Genomic DNA, 7,275 nt, shown 5'->3' with positions numbered 1-7,275 from the left:
TACCCAGCTTTAAAGGCATCTGCCCCGCCCACCAATCAGTGGCGCGCCTCTCGCCACACCCGACGCAAAGCGTGGGGGAGGGTGAAACACCATCCCACCACATTCAGTAAAGTACAGATACACGGAAATTGTACTTAAGTACAGTAACTTCCCACCACTGTTCATGTGCATTTGAAAATTATAGTCTGACTTGCTATGTTGCTGTGTTTCTACTCTGAGTGTCCTTTCAGCCCGTGTTGGTGCAGGCCTCGTGGATAATGATTCTCTTATCGGCTACAACCAGCATCTTCACAAGATTTTTTTGCTTGTGCTCTGGGGTTGATTCGCACACTTCACACCAAAACACATTCATCTCCGGGACACAGAACCTTTTACCTCATTATAGCTGGACTTTCTCCTGGAGCTTTTTTGCATATAATTATTTGAACATGGTACCATCAGGAAATAGTATCCAAGGATGAACGAGACTTTTGTACATGTCTTCCTCCTCAGATGTTGGCTCATTTATGTTCATTTTTCCATAATAAAAATACTTCAATTCTGAAATGTACTCAAACATTGCTGGATAAAAGAGCTTATAAAGCCATCACATTGTCATCTGGGGTTAACAAAGTTTTTAAAATGTCTAATAAACTCAAAGTTTTAAGAATGTAATCAAACATTTTCTCTCATTATTCTGACATTTAGCAAACAGAAATAACCTTAGTTATTCTAAATGACCTAAAACAAGAAAAAAATAATCCTGATTTAAGTTCAGAAACACCAAAAAAGGTTATGAGTTTTTTTATTCAGCATGTACAAATATCTGTCAGCTGAGGCAACAACAGAGACCCAGCTGCGCTTCCAAATTCCTTGGCTTCATGTTTTCAAGAGTGTGTTTAAATTGTGAAATGCAGCGAGAGCTCAGAAAATACATGAAACGTGTATCGGAGCGCTTTCAGCCCCGGGTGTGTGCACTGATGAGGGTCATAACCATTTTCACTGGACACAGCACTGCACTTTTCAAGGGATTTCTGCTTTACTGGACAGAGAAAAAAAAAATCAAGGACAGAAAAAAAGGGATGATGTATGACTGAGGTCCTACGCAGACGGAAATTAAACCACCCAACCAGCGAGAAAACTGGCCCATAATTTCACAATGTGAGCCCATTTAGAAGGGAACAGCCTGAGTATTTCAGGACACTCAGAATAATGTGTAACTATAAATCCTTGGAAGGTCTTCTGAGCAGAATTAGGTCCTCCGGATGGATAAATCCTGTAAAAATCCTCTTTTCTAGCAAAACAGAAACTTTATTGGCACTTTATCAATTTATGGAGCGTTAATGCTAATATAGCACAATTGTTAACAAACCAGTTCTATAGCAACAAAGTGTCACTACAGGGTAAAACAAAACCCTAAAGTACAAAAAGTGTACAATTATCGACACATAAAATTATCAAAAACATCCAGTGCTATTTATTTATAATAAAATTACTTATTGCATTTGTTGCTTTCCATTTCTTTTCATCCAGATGAATCTTAACTGGAGAATCAGCAGCTTCACTGCCTGTGAAATGAAGCTGTTGCACATGGCGGTTTGTTCATGATTCAATGACACGATATCTTCTTCCACATGACTGGAAGGTCATACAGCTTCTAGGAGAAGTGAAGGAGGGCTTCTCATCTTTCAGAAGCCTTTATTCTTGTTTTCCTCATTAGTAATATACTCACCATTCAAAACAGTTGGGCATCAGAGTGGTCTGATTTGAATGTTGGTTCCACATGCAGATCAGTGGTGAGTATGAAAATAGGATTTGTGGAGACATGTCTCATCTAGAATGGGCGCTAGAGATCAGAGAATGCTTTCGAAAAGTTTTGGTCCATGTAAACATTTCTTATGCTTTGGCTCTTTTGTTACATCTATATATTTGAGAATATCAAACACATTTCAACACCAAATAAAAATAGCCCGACTAGGTGAACATTTCCCTACCCAGGCCTGCAGAATCAAAAACTTACTTTACCAGAACCTGCCTTGCAACATGAAGTAGGCATCATCATATGGATGCAAAAGAAAAACACAAACAAAAAGCTTGTTGCTGTTTTATTGTTACAACTTTTCTTATTTAAACGAGGGCATATTTTGGTTTTAGCAAGATATAAATTACATACTGAGTTTTATATCTCCTTAAAGCAAGAAAACAAACCCATTTTTATGAGTTTTGTATCTTGTTATCTTATTATAATGTGACTGAATTTATTATTATAATGTGACTGAATTTATTTCAAAGCAATGGCAGCTTAATGATTCTGTGTGATGTAACTTAATTTCTAAAAGTAAGTATTGGACCACAACAGTAACCAATTGCTTGGCAAGCTAAATACATACTGGAGGAATGTTTTATCATCAGATGAGGCTTAGATTTTTATTTTTTTCTTGCCACAAAGATAGGAAGAAAATTTAAACAACCTGTGGGGGTGAGGTGAAATTCATATGAAATTCAAACTTGCTTCACATTTGTTCTTTTTAAAAAGCTTTATAGCTACATGCAATGTGGATAAAAAATAGACCAAATAAGTTATTAAAAGCCCAAAATGAAAGATATTCAATCTGATGATTCCTCATCAGAACTATGTGTCCCTTGGCACCAGTTTAGATGTGCTGGTTTCATCTAATCTGAACTGTCTTCCATTTTCCATCGTTTGCTCTCATCTACACCAAATTGGATTCAAATCAGAGCTTTCCTTCCAGGTGCCTTACTTAATTCTGGACAGGTTTTGTTACTGAGTGCAATTTACCACAGATTTACATTCCTAAACGGATGTTTGTCAGCTGTTGAGGAAGCAGGGAAATCCACAGAATACCCACAAGGCCACAAGAGGATTGTGCAAACCCAGATGGGAAGATAAGTTAAGATGGGAAGTTACAGTATACATACAGTCGGCACCTCCTCATCAAGGTTTTATATTATTTAAGGTTCCAGTACATGGCCTTCGATAGGAGTTACAGCCCACATCTGTTCTGGACCTCTCCATTTTGGAGCTGCTGGCGCTGGAGCAGGTCAGGAACAAAAGCTCTCCAGCAGACAATCTGTGGGAAGGCTCAACTAAAAGATCCACAAACAATGTTTCTTAAAAAAAAAAAAAAGATAGAGCATTTGAATTTTACAAAACAATTATATGCAAAAGTAAAAATTATACCATTTGTCACACACATTTTGAGGTGTTTTATTTGATTAAATCTCTAAAAATGTCCCTATATTTTAAAATGACAGCTGACCGCCATCCACCTGTGTGGTTCGATTTTCACATTCACATTCACCTATTTGAAGATTTTTTTCATGGAGAAAATCTAAAATATTTGAAAGAATAAAAGCAGAAGTGAGGAAGACTGTAGCTTCTGTAGAAAAGCCAAAACAGTTAGTATGTATGAGTATTGATGCATGTTGAGCTAACAAAATAGGCAGTTATGAGCATTTTTAGAGAGAGTCTCAATTATTAGAGGATTTTAGCTTCTTGTAGGTGGTTGTGGTCCATAACCTCTGCAAATACCAGAGGTCCACAGTATACTTTTGTCTCGGTCCATAAATTCAGCAAAAGCACTTAAAAGTTTGTGGTTAGAAAGTCACAAAATGTGAAAAATGTTCAAGAGACACGGCTATTTTTCCCAGGCATTGCACACCCTCACAACCTATATATTACATTCTGATACAGCATCTTCACTACAACCCCTCCCCCACCCCCAATATGCATTGAAGTGAAGAAAAGAGAAAGTTTGCGTCTGTCACTGAGGACTCTTTAAAACTCCTCCATCACTCCGTCCTGCTGATCCCAGCTGAGACCTGCCTCACGCCACCTGACCAAAAAACAGAAAACAAAAAGCATTTTTCTGCCACTTGAACATTTAACGTGAAAAGGTCAGTATGAGAGTCACGTCATTTTCCTGCATCCCCTCTTATATTTTTTAATGGATTGGGCTTGTTGTTGGTTGGTTTCGGTGCATTTGAATACAAGTCTTTCGTGTTTGCGTCTGCGGCGTCATCTGCAACCAATAAACTATTTTAATCTTGAATTTCAGGAGCGGCCCGCCAACGTTTTCTGAAGTGTTCAGCCTCACTCACGCAGAAGCAGAATCATCTCTTGATGGATTGTTCACTGTTGTTCCTAGAACTAAAGCTCTTAAGCCGTCCTGTATTAAACTGTTGTATTCTCCAAAGAATCCCCCTGCAGTGTGGCTGCCAGAAACCACTACTCTCTGTCTTACATCTCTCTGGCACCGTTGGTAAAATAAGTGTAATGATAGCTGGTGTAAAACCTTTGAAAGCAGAGTTGCACAAATGCGTAAAGTGCATTTGTCTCTAGGGTTATGCTGCTTCACTGGGAAGAAAACATGTTTTCACTGGCTTCACAAGATCTATATTTCACCCCAGAGCAAGATCAGATAAACCCTCTTGTGACTTTTTTTTTTGTTCAAAATAAATACAAATACAAATAAAATTTGATTGACTGATAGATAAAGCGTCAGCTCTAAATCTGCAACCCAACAATTTTAAGGATCATTAAGAAAAAAACACTTCTGTGCTGTGGCTTTAAGTTCTAGTTGGATATTTTTATTACATTACCACTCATTTGTTTCTACTATTTAGCTTCTATTTTATACCCCGTTATACCCCGTTTTTATGTGAAATAAACTTTGACTGGTGACATGCTTGAGCGACCAAATAAAATTGAAAGTAATAAATTCAAGGTTGTGCCTGGAACTGATTGAAATCAGATGTTTTTTTTTATAAGCTGTTTGTATGTTTCAGATGGAGGGATCCATGATAGAATATTAATGGACATATGGCACCTCTTACTGGAGGCTGCTATCAGCAGGGTTAAACTAATGGAGCGATTCAGACAGACACAGAACATTTTTTCCAAATCTGCTGCCAGTTTTTGGACAATGTTTTCATCATGCAGTCATACATGAAGTAATACAAAAAAACAGCGTTCAGTTAGACCACAATACAAAGTTTATTTTCACCCGTGCTTGCTCTGGTGGGAACCTGTGGCTCTGACTGAATTGTTAAACACTCAGAGGCAGTAAAACATCTGTTGGAAGCACATTTGGATGGTTGAAAGAGCACACACATGCATGGGAGAACATGCAAATATGCAAACTCCATGACAAAGGATCACAGGTTGGTATTAAATTCTAGAACCGTCTTACACAGTGCAGCCAACAGCTCCACCGTGCAACCCATGGTTAACTGTAAAGAAATTAAAAAAAAAATACAAAAATAAAAAAAAATCTGTATTTGTGCTGCTACAGTGGACCCCTGCTATTCGCATGGTTTATGGATCAAAACTATCCATGAATAGCTGAAATACTAGAGTATTTGAGAGTCTTTCTACAAACACTTAGAGCTGCCTATTTTAATAGTTTAAATAGCACATATACCTTAATATGCTTTACACACAGTGGAAACCGTCTTGGCACTTCTGCAGAAGCTAATAATTGCAGTCTTCCTTATCGTCACACTTGGGGTGCAGCCAATCAGCACCAAGGGAAATGAACGCTGCTCTTTGATTTAACTGCTTTTCACATGGCAGCCAATGGAGTGTAGTTTCTTTAGGATATTTTAGATTAGCTCAATAAAAAATCTACAAGTAGACAAATATTTACATAAATAATTTGCTGCCTCAAAAAACAAAAAGAAAAATGCAAATAGGTGAATCCAGGAATATCGTGAAAGACAGTTAATTTGTTTGTACCACAGTTTGTCTCAGATGGTCACACATCACACAAGTTTTAGTCTCTTTACATGGACTATTTGTTTCAAATTTAGAATTGATTAAAAATAATTTAGTCTTGAGCTCTTAATGGACAGGCCCCCAAATACATCACAGATCTTTTAATTCCTTATTCTTCTGCCTGCCCTCTCTGGTACTCACATCAGAACCTCCTGCACTCTGCAAAGCACTTTGTCAATTTATCTGTGAAAGGTGCTGTATAAATATACACACATATATATATTTTAATTGTCAACTAAATGTAAAGTGGCTTTCGAAGGTATTTTTGAACGTTTTCAGCCACAGTCTTCATTTTATCATATTAGCATTTATGTGATCTACCAAGAAAACGTAGTGCATAAATGTTATGAGGAAGGAAAAGAATAGATTCAAATCTTTTACAAGTAAAAATCATAAAACAGCTTCACAGTAATGGCTTCATGCAGTTACTCAGAAACAGCTTCATCTTCCTCTTGTATCATGTCCAACAAAGTTCCTCAGCAATTCAGAGAAATCATTTGTAATAAAGGCAAACAGGATTGTAGCTCAGATGCCTCTMGTCATTCTTAGTGAGATTTAATGCACTGATATACAGTGTAGTAGGTCATAATGTGAGTCATGCACAATATGTCCTCATTGGTGTAATGGCCAGTTTACTACATCATGGCTTATGTCTGTGGACATTACAGAGTCTCATCTGTTCAGTCCTGGAGGCTCGCAGTGGGTCGTGTGTATGCAGGCTTGTTTGTTTGAAGGGAAACCTTGCGATGTCAAAAGTCATTAAGAAGAACTCGTTTCTGCTGATTCAAACTGTAACAAACGTATTTCTTCTTCCATTTTCTTCTGTAATTAATTTCGTCACATGAAGACTCAGCAATTTGTATGTGTCTTTTCATGCTAATTGATTCACTAAACAGCCTCTCAGAAACTGTATAACTTATGAATGTATTTGTCTTTTTAATGGATTTGCGGAAAGCTTAGGTTTAACTTCAGGGCATCTGAATTTTTATTACAACACTCAGTTTTAGAGCTCAAAATCGGCCTCCACAGAGTCATTGCTTCATTTGCCATCCGTGCTGCAGATGGCTTTATAGTTTTATTCATCAACAAATTTAAATTCTGTATTTTTTATTTTTACTTTGATTTGAGTCTCAGGAAATATGAGGAAAAACAACCTGTCTGTTCAGTTGATCTTGTTTGGATGTTCTAAAACAGTGTTGCTGCATTTCCAGTGTTTCTAGTAGAAAAGATGAGAATGGGAAATGCTCAGTACATGCTGGGATAGGCTGCAGCACTGAATGGAAATAAGTTGGTGATGGGAATAAAGCAGCAGAACTAAAACTATAGGAAGTTGAATGAAAACGGTGTCGGTCAGGCGGTTGCATCCGTGAACTCAATCCTCCACCACAGAACAGGTCGGCTGCCTGCTGGAAGCTTCATAAGCGCTTCTCTGGCCTGCGTTTGGGACTCTGCTGGCTCTCTGTTCTGGTCCTGGAGTGGACGGATCAGTCTTTTTTTTT

The sequence above is a fragment of the Poecilia reticulata genome, linkage group LG20 (genome assembly GCF_000633615.1).
Source record: "Poecilia reticulata strain Guanapo linkage group LG20, Guppy_female_1.0+MT, whole genome shotgun sequence".
Classification (NCBI taxonomy): Eukaryota; Metazoa; Chordata; class Actinopteri; order Cyprinodontiformes; family Poeciliidae; genus Poecilia; species Poecilia reticulata.
The sequence above is the reverse complement of the archived record's forward strand: the minus strand, read 5'-3'. Positions refer to the sequence as shown.